This window comes from Bombus huntii, chromosome 7, assembly GCF_024542735.1.
Source record: "Bombus huntii isolate Logan2020A chromosome 7, iyBomHunt1.1, whole genome shotgun sequence".
Classification (NCBI taxonomy): domain Eukaryota; kingdom Metazoa; phylum Arthropoda; class Insecta; order Hymenoptera; family Apidae; genus Bombus; species Bombus huntii.
Genome location: NC_066244.1, coordinates 5,703,711 through 5,725,223, shown reverse-complemented (window position 1 = coordinate 5,725,223; position 21,513 = coordinate 5,703,711). Strand labels below are relative to the sequence as shown.

The 21,513-nt window shown below is 35.3% G+C and overlaps 1 protein-coding gene and 1 long non-coding RNA gene across 3 annotated transcripts in view; both read right to left on the bottom strand.

Annotated features, from left to right (window-relative positions):
- The window catches only part of LOC126867474 (zinc finger protein 628-like), a 120,285-nt gene that overhangs the window by 44,405 nt on the left and 54,367 nt on the right, over positions 1-21,513 (bottom strand). The gene's annotated exons all lie outside the window — the stretch shown is intronic.
- LOC126867499 (uncharacterized) lies at positions 7,125-21,486 on the bottom strand. The gene is made up of 2 exons (XR_007690321.1): positions 8,969-21,486; positions 7,125-8,934 (listed from the first exon to the last, which is right to left on the bottom strand). It is a non-coding gene; the product is annotated as an uncharacterized LOC126867499 (long non-coding RNA).

Below are 21,513 nucleotides of genomic sequence, written 5' to 3'. Positions count from 1 at the left end.
TAATTAATGTAATTCGCAGATATTAATGACGCGCTACTCGTGTTCGCGACGATTACCCTCGAATAATTAATCGAGTTCGAAAATAATGCCGCTGAAATTCATCGAACTGGTACACATAAGTTTCCATAGGAGCGGCAATAATTAAGAACAAATCCGCCGCTGAAATAATCCTTTTTAAAAAAGTAGGATGGAGACCCAAGTAACAAAAAATTCCATCGACAGATTCCGCGATAGATTTTCATCTGCAGATTTCTGTGTATTACGAAAGGTTTCCGATATCCATCAAACACAAAATATTAAAAAAAAAAAAAAAATAAAGAAAGAAAGAAAGAAAGAAAAACATACTTTGACGTGTTTCTAAAGCAAAGATAACCAGAGGTAGAATTTTATTCTATCGCAAATTTCAACAAATGATTATTTCGCTGGAATATCCTTTTTGAAAATTTAGATTCGTTGGAACTTTCTTTCGAAAATATTAATCCTGACGGAATATTCTTTCTAAAATTTTCGTTCCCTCGAAATCTCCCTTCTGAAGATTCCATTCTCTCGGAACTTTCGTCATAAAGTTTTTATTCCATTGAAAGCTCCTTTCTAAAATTTTTATTCTATCGAAACCTTCCTTCTAAAATTGTAATTCTATCGAATTTTAAAGTTCGGAAAAAATAAAACGGTTTGCTCTTTAAACAAAACGAATTAGTTACGAGAGAACGCATCGGAAAATCACAAGAACACTCCCAATCGATGATTCATCGTGTCTCAAGCAATTTCTCCGAGCACCATAAGTGTTTCAATATCAACGATCAACAGCATAGCGAGGCGAACGCGGGCATCGAGAAAACGGCGATAAATTTCTTCGCGTTCAACTCTGATACACCGTTTCTCCCTTTCTCTTAATCAGTCTCTCGTTAAAGTCTAAAACACATCAAGAGTGTTGCAGTCGAAATTTATCGTCCTTGTCTCGATAAACCAGATTAGTCGTTGGATCTGTCGATCTCCTCTTCGAAAGAGCAAACAACTTGCTGTCGCGACGAATGAACGCTCTCCCTTCTGTCTTACAGCGATTGATCTCAGTTCGAGCAGCGTGTATCGTACGTTTTTTTCATTTTTTTTTCTTTTTCTTTTAAATATTTTCCTTTCCTCGAAACTTAGTTACGTTAAACTTAGCCCCTAGTCTACTATTGTTCTGTCTCGCGCGCTTCTCTCCCCGTTTTAACAGCGATTATTAATCTGCCAGTGTCAGGGGCAGAGATCCAGAGACGTCGGCTGTCTCCACGCTTAACTCTAGGAACACAGTTACTTCACCAATGTGGATGCCAGTTTGCTTCACACCCGAAAATCTGATCGACTCGATCGAAGGAATCGTGTTAGATTGCTGCATAAATTTTGACCGCCAGAACACGTCTTCTAGAAAACCAGTTTCTAATATTTGCCTATGCGGATCCATGTGGACATTGCGTTACGTATCTCTTGCAAAAATCTTCGAATTTATAATTAAAAAGAAAGATTCGTCGTGTTTTTTTGCGATCTCAAAATTATCGTTTCGTCGTGCTTGAGAGAACGGAAATCTGTCGATTTTGTAGTTAAGCGAGTGATAGTGAAAACATTTTATTCCTATCTTCTGTATGTTCTAGCAGCGTGGTTTTTAATCGACTTATACATACAGCGATATTACAACATCGTTATGTTTGTTATAACACCAATAGGTTATTTATATAAGCGAAGATATGGACAGAGAATTTATGTAGCAACCTAATAGGATTAAGGAAGTTGCGTGACTGATGTTTCGAGAACTGGCGAAAGAAATAATAGAACTATAGCGACCAGCTAATTTTATCCTGGCTATTTTTCATATAAAGGATCAACGAAATATAGTCTTTGCTATGTTTGCAGAAAAATTCAATTACTCTGAATATTTGGAAAGTAAAAGATCAAGAGTACTGTGTATACTTAAATTAATAAATATATGAGGTATTTAGAGCAAACATGCACTGGACTAACTTCAGTACCCAACAAACCGAGTACTTCGTTGTTTAAAATATTCAGCGTTTCAACTGATTTTCTCATATTAGTTGGATTTCGTAATAAATTAATGCACTAAAGAATAGTTATCGTCATGTGTAAAAAGTAACAGTATAGTAAAATTCCATTTGTTTCTAATCGTTGGATGCTAAATAATACACGTAATAGCGATACTTTGATTCTCTGCGTTATCTATAATTTAAACAATTTTATTTAAACAATAGGAATTCATGTAACAAAAATTTCTTTCCAATAAATGGAATTCTCCTGTAATTAGTATTGACAAAGAATAATTTAAGGGGTCTGAAACGAGAATTGATTCAAGAGCAGTTATCGGTGGCTGAATCGTTTGAACCTATTCCACTGAATTGTTACAGTAAAATCAATCTATGCGAATGTAAAAAAACCGAGAGTATAAAATGCTGGATAATTAAAAAAATCAAGAGTATGCGTGTTCAGTATCTTAACGTAGCGAACCGATTAATAGAGGATGATGCAATTTATTTCGCTTGTCACTCTCTGATAGCTACGGGCTGGGGGGTAGTGTGCTAAATTTCAGGCGTAAGCCTGAGATACTCGTGAGAGCTTAGGCTCGTAACGGCAAGTGGTGGCTGAATTAGAAGGATATAAATATGGAGTTGGGAAAATTGGACAGAAATATTTCAATATAATCGACATTTGAAACGTTCGTTGGAAAAATTTCGAATCAAATATTACGACACGAAAAACGAATTAAAAGTTATAAAATTTCGAAGAATTCAAATTCAAATTGTATAATTTCTTAATGTGATATTTGGTATGTTGTCTTGCGGTTTTCGTGTTTAATTTATTAGGAAAATGTCCTCTGCCCTTGGATCTGATATAGGAAAAACTGTTTAATACGTTAACGTCGAAGGAATAACAGAAAAGAGCATTGAAACGTAAGAAGAATGGAGAAATAGAATTTCAATGACTTGCATCGATGGTTAAATTGATTTGTAATTCTCGATTAGTTTTCGCGAAACTGAATTCGAGATAAAGGTATGTTTTCACGGTAAATGTTGAATGTTTCTACGGTATGTCATTAAACGAAGGCATATGGAAATTAAATGTAAATCAAATGAGGTTACTTTAATACGAACCTATGACGCGTTGTTTACAAAATTGATCAAAATTAGTATTGGGATGATGGTTTTCAATTTTGTAATTAATGAATAACGAACCGCTGTGCGGCAGAATTTTGAAACGTTGCCAAGACGTTTCCGGTTCTAGCAACTAGTTCTTGTAGTAGCTTTCCAATTCAATTTAGAAGATAGCATTAATTAACGTGTAATAAAATACGTTGGTAGAAGCGATGATATTTATTATGGAATGTATAATGATATTTCGCTTGATAAATTACACCGCGTCCCATCGTTATTAACATTTCAATTCGTATAATCGATGCGCATGAAAGTGATTAATTATATTCCTCAAAAAGCGTTAGCCATTAATTACGTTTATGAAGTCTTTTGTAAAGAGATAGGTACATGATTCTTTTCATCAAAAATAAACGCAAATTATTTAATCCATACGTTATTTAAGTTGGCAGTAGAAACCACAGCGATTATTTATCGATCGAAAAATCTACTACAACTGGTCCAATCGCAAAACTGCATTCATAGTTATATTTATGAACAGTGAAAGAAAAGAGATCAAAGAAGACAGAAGAAAGACTAAAGAATCTCTAAATGAGAAATTTCGAAAGCTTCTTCCCTTTTAAAAGACCATTTTCCATAACAAGATCTAATCTCTCCGCAGTGTATCCAGTCGTTCTCATCGTTGCTAATAACAACGTACGAGCAGTCGATATTTTCCCTAAACTTAAAAAAATTCCTTTAACTGTAATAGAAAAACGCGTAAAAATTGAAAACGACTCGACGAACATAGCAGAGTTAAATCAAAAGAAATAAAAGCGATATAAAAAAAAAAAAAATAATCCAACCACCGATAAGTAGTCCATAGAACCAGTTCTGACCAAGAGACCAAATCTCGAAACAATTCAGAGGAAAAGGATGTTAGCCATCCGATGTTCGAGCCAGCAGTCAAATTCGCAACGAAATTACGAGCCGCGACGCGGAAACAAGAAGTTGCGACGCAGTCGCGACAATCGATGAAACGATTGGAGGCGAGCTGTCCTCTCGGGTGCGAGCATATATCATCCGGCCGTCGAGATTGCTCGATAATTTCAATTTCACGCGTTAAGCGTGCAAGCCCTCAGCCCCTGACCTGGTTTCGTTCGGCACCGTTCTGCGTACACGTACTCGCCTCGAACAATGCGGCGCCACTCGAAACGTACAAAAGGAGACGCGGAATCGGGGCGCCAACACGAGCGTGACCGCCCTTAACTCGTCGAGAACGGGACGCCAGAAAGGGAATCGCGCTGCTACCAAGGAAAACAAAAGGAGGAGTCGCATCGATCACGAGAAAGTCGCCTCTCGAAACGCGAGCTCTGGCTCGTTCGAGGGCCCGTCCCGTCGTTGAGAAACAGCGACGTTTAGCCCTCGCGTTGCATCTCTGCAGCGTTTTGATAGTTGGAGAATTTTTTAATTGGCCGTTGAAACGAAATATCCGAGGAGATTGCTTCTTCTTTCGTTTCTTTTTTTGGTATTAAACGATCGCGTGGTTGAGAGATTTTGTATTCTATTTTTGCAGGATTTGGATAAAGTTCGAACGATTCTTTGTCTTTTTTTGCTTCTTCGGAGTATGAAAGCGAGACTGTGTGAAAGGATACGTTGTGTATAAGTGTAGTATACCGGATGACGAAGTGACGAGATATATTTAGAAGGTTGTACGAGTGTTTCTAATAAAAAATAGTATCTAAATGAGAACTAACTTTGACTTTTACAGCTACGTAAATCTATATATGTACTTGCTAAAACGAGCACCCTACGCTTCAAAAATATTGCTAATGTCTTCACGAAAAATAAAAAACATTACACATATATAGCACCCTTTTCAATTACCTTATACCTTCGCAATAAATCTCCTCCGTTTCCTTCAGAACCAGCATCTTCTAAAAAAAAAGAAACAAAAAATCGAAAGGAAAGTACTCTTTCCTTTATTTTCAATTCCCAACGAAATATTCTCCCTTCATCTGTTATAAAATCCTCGACAACTTTCATTTAGAAAAACCCGCAACGCAAGCACGATGTAAAAATAAAGCAGGGAAAAAGACAAGCCTCTTTGAGATTTCGTTCAACTATCGACCAGGAGGATCTTTTTTCGTTGGCAGGGAAACGACTTTTCATCGTTAGGCGGACGATCGAAGGTCTGAAGAGGTGGATCGTTTTTCGCGGCAAAGTGTCACGGATGGGAACGGGTTTTCGCGAGGAAAATCAGTTCGATCGGTTTATTCTCGAGCGGTCATCGCCGTGGACGCGTTTTTCATACGAACCATAACTGATATGGGAACAATCGGTTTACACGAATTTCAATATCGGCTCCGTGTAAACGCGCGACTCGCCGTCGGCGAGTACGTCGCAGAACGGCAAAGCGAAATCGTCTCGGTTCGCGCGATCGAAATCGTTCCTGAAAACCGCTTCTCGATTCCTGACACGCGCGATTGTGATCGACGATAAACGACCAGGTGAGTCTCGTGCAAAATGAAACGACGTAACGTGCAGCCGATTTAATTACCGGACAAACGCAACAAATGATGGCCGAATAATCTGAAAATGAATTTTTATTATCGAACACCGGTTGTCGATGAAAATCGGCTGTACGAACGAATGACGCGGCGCAACCTTTATCGCGGGACATTAATTTCCTTTCGTTGCGCGCAAAAATACCGAACCTTGGTAACTATGGTGGCTAACACCAGCGAGATTTGACACGATGATAAAATTCGCTGAATTCAATCGAAGTTTCACTGGTTTTCTAGGAAAGAGTGATCGCTCGCTTGGTTTAATTTGGTTTAATCCGGGGATACTATAACGGAGAACTCTATCTATTTTTGGTTCAAGTATTTTCTTTTAAATAATAGCTTTTTATATTTTCTGGCCACTCTTGCGTAATGATTTAATAATTAGCGATATTGGAGAATTTACAAGTTACCATTTTGTTTTTGTAATCGTTTGTCTAATAGGATAATTAGATGACTCGTAACTTCTTTTTATTTCTATCGTTTTATTTGTTTTATCGTGAAACTTTTCTTGCTATGCAAAAGAGTTTATTCGCGTTGGTAGGTTGTAGCTTGTAACTTGTAACAGTCCCCTGAGAATATTTTACTTCGATTGTGCGAGAGAATTCCAGTAATTGAAGAAAACTAATCAAAGGCAATCCAATAATTAAATAAATAAGTGAACTTAATCTCTGGTTATTGGTGAATTATCTCCGACGAAATATCGAAAAGTTATTGTAAGAAAATATCATTTGAAATAGAGAAGTTGAAATAATATTAGCCATAAGAATTCGAATCATAAAAGTTTCAAATATTACATTTAGTTACCAAGATTCAGCTGTTCAGATTAAAATTATTTCCATCGATAATCGAATGATTGAAAAATGATTATGGTTCTATTTTAACTCAACACAGTGGCCAGCGATATGTTACAGGTAAACATTACACTTTACAGCGAACACGTTTTAAATGAGATTTTCGTTCCCAATCTTCCCTTCACTTTGCCAGATTTTTTGCAAAAGAAGTATAACACGAAATAAAGTACGTCATTCGAAAATCGAGTTATTACTCTCACGAAATATCTATACATTTCAAAAAGATGGTAATTTATCCCTTCTACGATCTTCGGACTTTTATGTTCCAGTTTCCTTCTCGTTTGTTTCAACAGTAACAAAAAAAAAAAAAAAAAGAAAGAAAAAAGACTATTAGCGTTTCAAGGAAAAATTACAAGTTAAAAATGTTTCTTTCGTAGTAATTTCTTGCCGATTCAAATGAACCGAAGAACGTAGCAATGCCAAATCACCAACTCGTCCAATTATCAACTCGTCAACAGCCACTGCATTAATTATCCAAAATAGAACCACGAAAATCAGTACGATCAAATTGATAAACCATTTTAAAATTCCCATATATCGACAAACATTTACGAATTTATTCGCATAAAAATCGTCAACCCCACTCTTCGTCTTATAAACTCATTTTTATTAACATTTCACAACGCACTGAAATCTCAAAAGACAACAAAACGATGTATTCCAAAGCTCACCATAGCTTACATCGTAAAAATATCGTGCATCGTCATTTCGGTCACACAAAACGATCGCGATCGCGATCCCGCGAAACGCGTGGCCTTGTGCACGCGTGCACGAATTTTCCAATGGCCTCGGTGTATCCTCTAAACACGCCTCTACGTGTGTAATCGTAACTCTATATGCTTCGCTTATGCGTTTGCAATAATGTACTATACGTAAGTATGCTTATGCCACTTATTTCCTGCCTGTCTCCTCGTGTACGTGTTATTCGCGCGCGCGCGCGTGTATGTTTGTTGTGTGTGTGTGTGTGTGTGTGTGTATGCGCGTGTACACGTACACGTACGAACGTGTACACTTGCGCTTGCACGCGCGTCTTCTACAGACGCGTGTATACGTATGATCGCATGTGTCTTTTTTTTTTCTTCTTCCACTCGTTTTTCCCGTTAATCATTAAAGCCTACTTTATGTTACAGTCGGTCGAGTGCGCCGGCAATCGTCAAAGTGTTTTCTTTTTTCCTTCCTCTTTCTCCCTCTTTCCTTTTATTCCGTCTCTCTTTCTGCCTCTAGTCACGTTACGCCGCGTTCGACGATTAATCGAGTCCGAGAAAAGCGAGAAAAGAAAAACGTCCGAGTTTCCCGGAGTTCCAAACCGATCGACAAACACTCGTGCATTTCGCAGACGAGCACGAGAAAATCATTCTTCGCGCGTCTTTTTGTTTTTTCAAAAGGATCGTTGCTTCTCGAAATGGAGCTGTGATTTTGAGATTCGATATTTGATGGTCGTTCGAGAAACAGAAGCTAATGGTGGAATTTTTTCCTACGATGTCGTCGACATGGAACGTTTAAAAGTATATTCTCTGATCGCCTTCTCGAAAATTGATTTTTTGGAAAGGTCAATTATTAATAAGTAGCTTGAGTCACTGGCTTTTACGTTAGTAAACTATATCGAGTTATACGATATTATGGGAATAACTAAGTCGTTGAAGTAATTTTTTATTAGTTAAGAAATTCTATAAGATGAGAAATTAATTTATGAATTGGTATCCTATGGAACATTGACAGTTTATGATGCTTGTTAAAAGTAGAGGTTTCTTCGAGAAAACGTGTATAACGTGTACGTAGTAAACGCGTATTTTTCTTTTTCGTATTGTAGTAAAATGAATAAATTTCACATGATTGATGTGTCCTTATGATAGTTACACACTGCAGCGTGAGTTTTCAAACTATTTTTGTGACACTACAGGAAACAGAAAATTTTATGCTATTTTGAATTGATTTAAATTGAGATTATTCCAGACCTTCTGACCAACTGAAGATACTCGTTTGTATTTTCCTTCGATAGTTAAATTGATATTCATTATTCACGATTTCTATATTTACTACACAATAAAATTTTATTTTCCTCTTAAAGAACTGCTAATATCCGTGAAAGGAACGTCAATTTAAAATTACTTCACTTGCAAACGAGATAACAAAATTAGAAATATCCGATGCAGAAATATTAAAATTCAACGATGCCTTGCGGATTTCCTTTCTCAATTAACGATATAATAATATCGTAACCATAAAACAGTTGATCTTAAATCAATGAGAGATAAAAATTTGTTTTATCCTGTACACTACAAGTCTTGTTTTCATCTTTCTTTCACACTTCGTAAAACAATTTTTCTCTCAGATTAAAAAAAAGTTTATGCAGAGAATTAATAATATACAAGTTTAGAATAATTTTCCAAATATGCGTTCCTACGAATAATTAGTAAAAGATCATTTTCCTGACGAACTAGGAAAAATTCGATCCTAAAACGGCTAATAATATCCTATTTGATGCAGAGCTAAGAAATTGAACGAGCGTAGAATCGCGCCGGATAACATTTATCGGGCCCTGGGTTACCGATATGGCGGAGGAAACATGAAAGTCGTGGAAAGCGAGTGTCGCGAAGTTCAACATAAAAATTCGCGGTCGCTAGTGGAAAAAAATAATTCGCCATATCCGCAATATTTCTATATGCGCCATTCGCGAGACGAGTAATCGGCAATGCGTGTCAGTGGCAGTCAACCACATCTTTGTAATATATTCACAAATTTTCCACGAGCCAACTTAACACTGGATCTATTAAATCGGTGAAAATGGTAGATAACAAATTTTCGGATTTTCCAATTACTAAAACCAAGACATTTTTTATAATATTAACGTTTACTTTCATCGAGACAAAGATCAGTCATGTTGAACGTGTTTAAATATTTGTTAAAGATCGATAGTTCTAGTGTTAAATGCGAATAGTGTTGTTCTCGAGTTGTGTATCTAGAATACGCTGAAAATCTGTAATACGTCGAACGTTGCTCGACTTCGTTGCAAATAAAAATCAAATTCTCTCACAGTACTAGGCTGTGCGTCTGTCGGAAAATTAATAATTAATGACGATAGTGGTGTCGTAATACTGAAAGGAAAATGACTGTGCGTGATTTAATATTTTATTTCTTCTCTGTTTCTTGTTTCTTCTTTGCGGAAACTGACGTAACACGCATAAAGAATTCAATTAAGTCAAAAAATTATACACGCAGCTTAATTTGTCGTAGATGAGGCTATTTTTTTTTATGAATATTTATTTTGGAGAGTAAAAGTTGTTGAAATTGAACTTTTCCGAAAGAGAAAGTCGACGACGAGCTTTTTCGATTCCAGAATTGTTACGTACTAATACTTGAAATTACCACGAATTAGCTTGAGATAAATGTAATTTTCTTCAATTGAAACTTAATTTAACTTCGAAGTAACTTAAAATTAATACAGACTATGCTCCTTGCATTAATAAGTTAATAAATAAATAAGTTAAGTTAATTGTTCTTTCCAAATCGTCGCACAAATCACACAAATATATAATCAAGAATTGTAGTCGGAAAGAAATAGTTAAATATAGTCAAATATACTTAAAATACAGATACAAAATTTGGAATATTGTCGTATCGCTTGCCAATCTCATTTATTTACGCCTTCAAACATTTACCACTGAACAAACGACGAAACGATTTCAAAGAACGTTATTATCGACTCTAAAAAGAGGGGAAGAAAGGAGATCGTAATTGAGCAGATAGTTTCCATTACCAAAAGGAAAATGTACGTGGATTCATTGATGAGGTAAAAAGAAGTCCATCGTTCGTCGTATCTGCAATTTGACCTGTCAAGCTACGCACCAGTTTGCTAATTAAGAATTCATCGAGTAGATGGAACGAGCGATCTAAACGCAAAAAGTACAGTAGTTCAGTACGAATGACATCGTAATGATCCTCCAATTCGAATAAATAGTTTTCGTTTCATCCTTTTCTCTATTTTTGTCTTCTTCATCGATAAATGAAAATGAAAAAATTTCTTTCGTTTAGAAATTTATGATCTCGAGTGGCCTTTAAACCTTAGTATAATACAGCGCGGTACGTGTGCAGTGGTTCAGGAAAATATTTAAACACTTATAGAAACTTTTTGTGAATATATTACGTGTATTACACGAAACATTTTGAAATTGTAAATTCTGATAAGATGCGAGTATCGGGGAGTGTCTGTACGGTCGATTATTCCGGTTATTCGTTATTAAATTGCAAATTTTTATGCGAATTTATGTGTTTATGAGCATGATTAAATAAGTAGAATTCAGATACAGAAATTCAGATACAAGAAATACTCTTGTTTGGATATTCTATATATCTTTGCACGTCGTGCGAATTCTCTGCTTTTTACATAAGTGCGTAAAAACCCGCGATCTATTCGTTAGAAATTTGTAAGAAACAAGTTGCAACTACCTTTTAAACTATTCTGTTTTTTTCTTGTTGACGTAATTTTTCATTAAATCGTGTAAGTGGAAATAAACTCTTATCGAAATTTCAAACGGTTCAGAAAATATATATTTGTGAGACCATTTTTATCGTTAATTATACGTTTGAGACATTCGTTAATCATACTGTATATCGTTCTTTTTTTTCTAACTGCGTATTTCCAGACAAATATAGAAAATAATGAAATTTCAAAAAGTTTCATACGACAGATACGATATTGTTCTACAAATTTTCTATAATAAGTGTTCAAATAGCTTCACGAATATCTTTCAAATGTGAGTTTGTCGTTTGGAAAGTATCCATTCGACTTTTCTAATGTTTGTTTCGTGACGATTTATTGCTTTTTTCAGTTCTGCAGCTTATTCCTTTTTGCTTCTTCTGTTCATCGTATTGATTCCCGCGATATCTCACGCGATGTATCAATCGCCAACTACGCTATTACGTCCGTCAAACGAATTGTAATACTTGTGTTAAACAAGATTTATCGGAACGATACGCAGAACTAATCCGAACGATCAACTATCCGGTTATAGTTGATGTACTATTCACACGAACGATTTATAGACGATGGAGCGTAAAGACAAGTCATATATTGTTTCGATCGCAAATAAAAGATAGTAATAAACTGAAATTGGATAAGTTTAAACGTAATAAGGCGTTTAACTGTGTTCAAGATTTTCTTTTTTAAACGGAAGCAGCCTACCTTACCAATCTGACAGAAATAGATTCTTTCTCATCGTCTCTTTCTAAGTAAGACGCTCGACAAATAAATACCTTGAAACGCATCTCTGATTTCTTCGTTATTGTACTACTTTTAAAAATACGCTAATGTTTTATAATTAAACAGAAAGCAGTTTCAACTAATTTTATTTTTAAACTTAGGGATATTACGCGCAAAATAGAGGGAAGAACCAAACACGAATGAAATTATAATAGAACGATGCAAACGATGCATTTTTTTCAATCTGCTCTTCGATTAATAGCACTGCGTGGCTGAATGCAAAACTAACAGCTTCTATATTTTGCATAACATTTTAAGATTCGAATATAATTAATCATTCCTAGTATTAGGTTAACCAGCAGTATAATATCGACGTACGATTTTTATCTAACCAAGATATACCGGTCTAAATTAAGCTTCGAATGATCGACGTTAGCACCACGCGTAGTTTTCTAAGCCAGCCTATTAAAAATATGAGACATTAACTACTGTTTAATTGTGCCCAACGCAGCTTGACTTCGACGATCAGACGAGAATCGCGGCGTTAACAGAAACGAACATTCGAATAAATCTATAGTTATTATTAAATTGATCCGTACTAAATTAATTAACGTGTAATTAATTCTAGAAACGACAAGGAACGGTAGGAAAGAGGAATGGCAAGGTTCGAAATAAGAGAAAATAAATGACGATTTAAATGTACACAACGAACAAAGATATGTCGTGTTTGAAAATAGGCATTCGTATATTTTAATAACGTATGTATAAGTAAACGTAATAGTATATCGTAAATAATAATAATAATAATAATAATAATAATAATAATAATAATAATAATAATAATAATAATAATAATAATAATAATAATAATAATAATAATAATAATAATAATAATAATAATAATAATAATAATAATAATAATAATAACTAATAATAATAATAACTAATAATAATAACTAATAATAATAATAATAATAATAACTAATAATAATAACTAATAATAATAATAATAATAGTAATAATAATAATAATAATTAATAGTAATAATAATATAATAATAATAATATTGTTAAAATAACAAAATAAATTCTAAGTAACATAACTATACCGCTTAAGGATGATGAAAAATCAATAATATAGTTCTAATTAAAAGAGAAACAAAGCACCGTCATCACATCGGGGTGGCTTCGGTTCGAGACACGTACCAAACGCGTTACCCCCAAGGAACTTTAGTCCGGAAAAAAACATTAATTAATCGCGTTAATCGTTTTATAGGTTTCGCATGTATGCCTGTGTATTGTACGTATATATATTCATATATATACACACACACACATACATACGTATATTTATGTGTATATTGATATATAGATATATACGTATACACGTCTAGAATAGGTACCTAAATAATTATTATCGTACATGCAACGCCCTTGTTCTCACTCCTGTCTCTCCCCTAACCCTATAATTAAATCAATCTTTCTCATCAAGTATACACGCAGGATCGTTCCGCGCAAAAATCCTCTCTTTTCTCTTTTTTTTCGACGTTTTCTTCGTTACGTTATTTTCCACGCACACACCTACGCACATACGGACACACACGCACTTCATACACGTCGTATCCACGTATCCTGGCCCACCCACACACTGGAACACGCGCGTCACATCCGGTCGGTACTAATAAAATCCTATTAACGTCTTGTACTTCGTAAAAAGTGCTTGCCAATTACGCGTCCTCGTGTTGTATCTTTCGTAGTTAATCCGTGTACATACGTCTATAAATATATATATATATATATTGTATTATTATAGCTTTCCTTCGTTTAGTATACGCGTACTATTATATCGTGTATAATAAGTATGTGTGTATTTTATATATTTCTTATATGTATATATATATATATGTATATATTATGTGTTTTCCGTTTTCCGTATGTTCAATGTAATTTGTGTTTCTCGTATGTATCTTGTCGGAACAACCACGACACGGATATCTAAAACTCTTTGTAACTCTTTTAATACTGTCAATACCATCCGCTAAATGATAATTAAGGGAAATCAGCACGAGAAATGATAGAATTACGGTGGTCGCCTACACGACCCTCCGATATTCTCATCTTTGCACGTTCGTCGATTGCCTGTTTAATATACGACTAAAAGCGGCACGGCAATTAAACCGATTCTTCTCTCGATTAATTTTTCCATTAAATATCCGATTTTACATCCGATATACGTATTATATACCTGATAAATCTAGTAAAGATAATAACCACCGATTTCTCTCGATAATTCTCTAACGCGTAACATTCTCCGCAATTACATTACTAATATATAGAAATCAGCAAATCGGCAAACTCTCTCGATAATCATATTTCTAACAAACACCAACGAAACAATTTTTTCAACGGTTTTTCAAGAGAATTCGTAACTTCTCCCTTATCAGATCGACTGTTGAAATGGTTAATCCATTGAAAAGGACGATCACCGACCAGTCGAAACGAAACGAACCGGACGAGATTCGATTGGTAAGCGTCCAGCAAAGTCGATTTCCGCTGGCTACGATCGTTTTAACGCGCGTTCGCAAAAAAAAAAAAGAAAAAAAAGGGAAGAATATAGAGAATAGAGAGTCCACCCCGTTAACAAACGGTAAGCTGCCTTCAACAGGAACTCTAATTAGGAATTAAATCTAATCGGATATGTGTATGTGTGTATTCCAACGTGACACCCCCTGGCAAGAGATACGGGCGAGATATGCTACGGCGTTACCTTCTATTTACAAATCGATCCTAATACAATTTCTACGCTAGAAAACGCTACGAAAGTACAAGTGAAGAATCTTCGCCAAACGTACTGATCAGTGTTACGCGAGGTAAACTTAACTTAATAATGTGTCACAACGTTCGTGGACGGAAAGGGTTCGTGTCCCCCCTCGCACATCTTTTTATTTTACAGAAAAGATCGTGGAACGAGAGTTTGAAAAATTATGAATAAGCCGTCGTCGAAGATCTACTCTTCGCCTTTCCATACATTGAGCCAAGAAATGATCAACTTGGGAGATGTTACATTTTCTTCGTGATTTATGTTCTCATCACCGTTCGAAGGGTTGTTTGATATTAAATACATCAAGAGAATAGTACACGATCAATTTTTAAACACAGGTTCTTTGCAGATCTATAAAATGTTTTAACATGTTCGATTCGATAGCGATTAATTTGGCAAATAGATCTTCTAACTTTTCGATTGTTTATATTTTCGCCATTTCGAGGATCGTTGGCTGTTAAGAAGTATTTAAAAAAAGTTAAAAGATCGTTCGCCATTATTCTGATAAAATGTTCAAACGTCAGGAATAAATCGTCAGTAGTTTTAGTCAAATTCCTTTAACTAAAACGCAATAAAAATGGTAGAAAAAAGTGAATCACACAAAAACCAATTCGATCCTATAAAGACGAACTTTCAATCGTCAATATTAAAATCCAATTAATCGATATTATGACGAAAGCAAGGGAACTTTAATATCAAAAATAAACATCGATAGATTCGAAATTTAATATCGATGATCTTAAGTACATCGACGGACAGGACTCGTTATGTAGGTGCAAAGGTATTGGCTAGGTGTGAGAATATTTGTCAAAAATTATACGTTTATAATATCATCGATGAAGGCCATGTGCGAGGGGAAGAGTTAAAGTAAGATAAAACGAAGAAGAACGAAACGCGCCTAGACAAATGTTAAACAGCAACGTTTCAGGCTCCGCGTCGGATTTTGGACATCTCGAACGTTCACTTACGCGCTATCTACAAACGATAGGACGTTTACATTTAGTTACGCTATTAAGTACGATCTATCGCCTATATATTATATACAATTGAGTTAGAACGAGTCTTTAGGAACTTCAAAACAGAAACTCGAGAGCTACTTCGCCGAACTAAGAGCTAAGGGATTCCAAGATCTTTAGGAGCCGAATCGAAGCTTTCCCCTCTTCTTTAAGTGTCCAGTCTTGCATCTTAAAGAACCACAACGAAAAATTTCTTACTTCCATTCGCAAAAATAATAATCAACCCTTCTTCAAGGTTTCTATGTAAGGATAATCAAACAAAGTAATAATAAAATAAACGTAATAATAATAAAAGCAACGTGCTTCGTCGCCTATCTAGAGAATTCGTTCCCCAAGATGCAACATAACTTATACGCAAGTATAATAGAATACGGATATTTATGCGTTTATAGAAAATTTAAGTAAAATAAGACGTAATACGCAGAAATATATGAAATATTCGAAGTAAGATATTCGTTAGGATATTCGATAAGCGAAACGAAACATTATATAGATCCTACCTTTTTTTTTCGTCGTATTTATAAAAATATCGTTTTGCACAAACATCCATAGTCTATCTATGATATGATATAACCTATAATATACAGCATCGATCAGAGTTGCGTTTCCTTTCTTCTTTCTTTCTTTTTTCTTTTTTTTTTTTTCTTTTCTTTTTTTCACCTTTTCAGTATTTTTGGCGAACGATTATTAAACTAAACATTAACAAGAGGATCTAAGTATCTAGGCGAAATACTTATATCGCTTACGTTCATTTTCTATTATCGTATATACATATAGAGGGACCGGTGTACGATAGAATTCGAGGCACGTGCAGTTTTCACGACGATGACGAAGATGAGATCGAAAATCGAATGGTCTTCGCGAGGTTCGCGGTTAGAATTCGTTCTCGTACCGCATATCGCTTCTATTCCGTTTCGCGAGTCTCGAAGACAAAGAGGTTGAAAGGGGTGGCGTTGCGTCTCGGCGAAAACGTGGACGTTCGTGTCAAAAATGCTCGGATAATAACATAATAAATTATTGTTTAAATAAAAGAGTAATAGGAAATACAAGTAGAAATATTCGATTTTCAGAATAATAAATGCCCCTCGACGAAACAAACGAAAATTAAACGTAGATAACATAGTTATTGAAGGGAAATATAGAGATACGTACGTGGAAAATAAGGAAAACTATAACCGACGACGGGTGAGTTTCGTAAAAATTTCTAGATTTTTAACAACGTTCGATAAATTGCTCGAATAATTTATCAAATTATATTGCACATTTTTTGAAGTATAAATTATAGAGCTTGAAAAGCTTCCTTGTCGATATTTCAACGATTTAACTTCTAAAATATTCGTAATCGAAGAAAAAAGTTCTCTAATTAACCTCTAAATACGCTAAACAAATTGGTAGAGGTTATATATACTTGGTTTAAGAAAACGATTATCTCTAGAAAAAATCATCCTAGTTTTACGTAAATCTAAATAATTTTTGTACTATAATAATTCGTTTTAATTTCTCACTTTCAAATAGTAGAAACAACAAATTAGGAACGAAGCGAAGAGAAAGATTTCAAATTTGCGTAGTTATTTCTTTCCTATTCACTCGATTAAAACGACTTTTAAGATTCTTTCTGTCGTTGTTTGTTCCTCAGAGCTTCTATACTTGCGCGCTTATTTTCCACTATCCTTAAATCGAATCATTAATTAGTCCAAATGTATAGAACCAATGCCTATAGTTTTAAGTATAATTATTTCCATCGAATCTTCTCGACGATTAACAAGAAAATATTTAGAAACCTACTGTCGAGCCTCCAAATCTTTTCGAATAAATATAACTACCCTTTTTCAGTTTAAATGTCCTATCTACGACGTCGAAACAGAAGAAAACCGAAGTTCTATCATTAAAAAAAAAAAAAAAAAAAAAAAAAACACGAAGAACTTCAAATATTTCAACATGTGCAAATGTATTTCAAAAGTTGTTACAACTCAAAATAATTCAATTCCGCGTTAGAAGAGCGTAAAAATCGTCCAACTAGAATATCAAGGGCTAAGAATGAAAGATTACGAAGATAATATTTGTCCATCACTTCGTAGAGTCTGTTCCCCGCGTCAATATTATGCGTTTAGAAAGTAATTGGTTTCTATGTTTCCAAACAATTGTTCGCTTTTCCTGAAAGTTTGAGTCGTGTGTCTCTTACGAAGTGCATGCGCGATATTTTGAAAAATGAAACGATACTAGATACGACGTATTAGCTACTGGTGACAGACAAATACGAGTACCTCCCCGAAAATTCGTACCTATCGAACCAAATACAGGAAATTGCGCTCTCTAAACCAAACACAGAAGATCTTCCGATTGAGGAGACGAGAACGTCAAATGGATCGATTAGCAAGAAAAAGAAAAAAAAAAAGAAAAGAATAAACAAAGCAAATAATAATCCAGAGGAAAATTCTGGACGAATTCTTTGACAGACTTGGTCCGATAAAATTGAGAAAGCTGTTCACGCGATGGGATCTTAATGGTCGCGAGAGTGCGGAAGTCGAGGCCGCGATCAGTCGATTCGGTGCACGCGGCAACCATCGGGATGACCTAAAACCTACGTTAATTGGAACTTTACTAATTGATTGTACTCTACGTCAGCGGTGCGCGGCGTTCATTAATTCTCTTCTCGATTGCACTTTACTGGGCGATCGTTGTTCCGGGTTTCGCGGCGTAATTGCGACCTCGAACGTGTCCGTGCACCCATCAAGGGAAAACTGGCGCCCTGTGCGTGCGTGTAAATAGGACGACGTCGACGACGACAAAGATGGCGTTCGAATTACGCCAGCAGTTAGCGACAGCCAGATCCTTGAAATCGTTCAGCGTCAGCGATCAGGGTTCGAACACGGATTAAAAGATCGTTTTCTCCTCGCGATACAATTAACGGCTCTTCGATACCGAACAGATTAGTCTTCTCTTTCACCTGGCTTCACCTCGTGCTCGTCCCTGCTCCAATGGCCACGATGATTATACGGAATCGTGGCCCGCGATCGCTCTCCGTAAATTGGTAATTGAGTCGAGGAGACGATACGTCGCGTCGCGTCGTCGAGAATCACCAACGCGTGAAAATGAAACGCGCCGCGATAAACGAACGAGAGAGTGGCCCTCTTAGGGAAAACGTGGAAAACGATCGGTCGTTTCTGTTTTTTTTTTTCTTTTTACGTGGACGTTTGTGTGTGTTTGTGTGTATGTGTGCGTGCGTAGAAGTACATATGGAAGTTTCCGCTATCTTTCTTTCTTTCATTCGGAGAATCGCAATTAACGAGGTATAATTCTTCGCGCGATAGGATGTTGGAAATGCATAACGCTCGAGAAGCTGAGTACTCTTGGTCGACAAACAGACTGTTTTTTAATATGTAGAATCTTTGCAATTGATTTGGTATCGGGTTAATGCGTATGAAATGTAGATTTTCTAAAGTTCGAATCTGACGGATCGTGATCGATTACACGCGTATAACTATATTGTATTAATTGCAAAAATTGTTGGATAGATAATCGTTATATATCTGGAACAACGAACTGGTTAATGTTTGGATAAAAGTATTCGAACGTTTAAAAGTTACATGGACCAAATGTATGATATTTCGAAGAAACTATCTCCGATTAGAGATTTATTTGGAAAATATGTTTCGTACGCGCTAATTTTCCTCGAGACCGTTAATGGAGTTACTCGACAGTTATTAATACCATCAAGCAGTTTTTATCACGTTTATCAGATATTTTAACATGCATGCATATAAACGGCGTTTTGATCGATTACTTACTGAATGATTCAATAAATAATAACAGATATCCAATCTAATTACCGTTTCCAATTTATGACGTAGAAATTATTGAATTAATTTGCAAAACTACGTTCATGCTCGTCAGCATGTTTATCTGTTTGCAATTGCTAAAATTATATCGATATAATTAATCAGTAATTAATAGCAGGACAAAAATACATAATTCCATTGAACAAGAGTACCGAACGTTCCGCAATGAGGTAACCAAAAGATAATATTCAACGCATCTCTGCTCCCAAATTTACACAAAATTATACGCAGGACATGTACATACACTAACAACGTGCCTATGTTATCAAGAGATCTAAAAAGTAGCTATACAAATCTAAATAATCATACGTTTAAATTAAAGAGATATCGTGTGATGAAATTTTCATGTGGAAAAAGAAGATTTTATGGCTGTTTCACGCAAAAAGAAACGAAAATATACGGTCATGAATTTTACATCGAACAGCAAGTAAATTTGTATTCTAGAACTTGCGCTCTTTAATTTTTGAAACAGCTATCTAAATTTATGGGAAAATGTAATGTCCGTGGTATCGTAAAATACGTCTGATCACAGGCGATCCGTTTCCCCTTGCGCTTACAATGTCCTCCCTTTCTTTGCGTTCCGCATGCACAGGACAATTACCCTTCCCTACTTTGCGTACGTCATTCCAACAATTGTTCCACGTAAAAGTTGCACGGTCAGATGTGCAAACCTACCGGCAATTTCATCTAAATTCTCAACTGCTATCTGTACTTTTTACTCTTACGTCTCCTTAAGTGCAAATTATTCTTTCTACGCGCTAACGATTTTCTTACACCGCATACGCATTCGTGACAATTTATGGCCACGCTTAACGAATGACTTCGTATAAGTGACAGGAACAAATAAAGTTTTAACGACGGCGAAGGAAACTCTTTGGTACTCGTTACATAATATTAGACTCTTGAGAAAGTTACGCGTAAAAAAGAGTTCATTCTTTTTTTTTTTTAATGGGCTCGATTGAAAAGAACTATAACTTAAGAAATCACGGCTTTTAGAATAACTAGGAAATTTACAGTCAGCTAAGCTTCGCTATATGATTCATGTTTGAAATAGAATTCCGAATGAATATCGACTTAAAAAACGATAATGTTATCCGGAAAAATAATTCTCTGGAAATCTTGACGAACTTCGGTCGAACAAAATACAAAAATCATTACATACGCCATCAAATATCTGTAAATTTCATCGAATTCATCCATGTTTGATCATCAGAAATGTTCAACACCAAAATTTACTAAATATCTATCGGTATGTAATTACAAATATTCCAAATTTCCACCTAATGTCTTTCGGTATTTCTATCGCTACCGTCGATAGAGATTTTTAAGTGTAGAAAATTCAGTTAACTTGTTCACTGCCACATCGTCCACATTTGCGTAACGAACAAATTTTTGTACAGGTTTCGTCGTCGAATTTACCTTCCGCGAACAATTTCGAAAATACGTTTCTTTCCTCGTGGGTCAACGATGGCTCGTAATAATCAGCAGAAATAGAACTTTCATTGCTCAAACAAAAATACCCCTCGCTATATTATTCAAATGAAGTTTTCACGTGTAAATGGAGCGATCTAGACCGAAGTGTCACAAATCTGACAGATATTCGGTAGTAGCGTTATTTTTCTCCAGTCGAAGATATCTATTTTTAAGAATTCAACGTTTCGCTAATAATAGCTTAGAAGCTTACTATTTTCTAATTAAAAGAGACATTAATCCTCGATTATTAATCATTAGATCGTAGATCATAGGTGATTCGCTTGACTTTTAATCTTTCATAATTTTAGATATAATTCTATGTATCTACGATATAAGATATGAAATTTAAGTAAAAATTAAAATCACGTGGTTCAACTGAAATATAATTTAAATCGCTCTGTGCCACTGGTCATTAATCTGAGAATACAGTGACTACGAGAACTATTTGCAAATCATTGTATATATCACAGCATTTGCAAACTAATTAATTAAGTCCACGTATACTAAATTTCGTATCACTTAGCGTATCATTTTCATATTATTACAAAATTTGGATACTACGACAATGAAATTTACATAAAACAGAATATAGAAACCTGGTGTACCAAATATAAAACTTGATAAAGGAAAG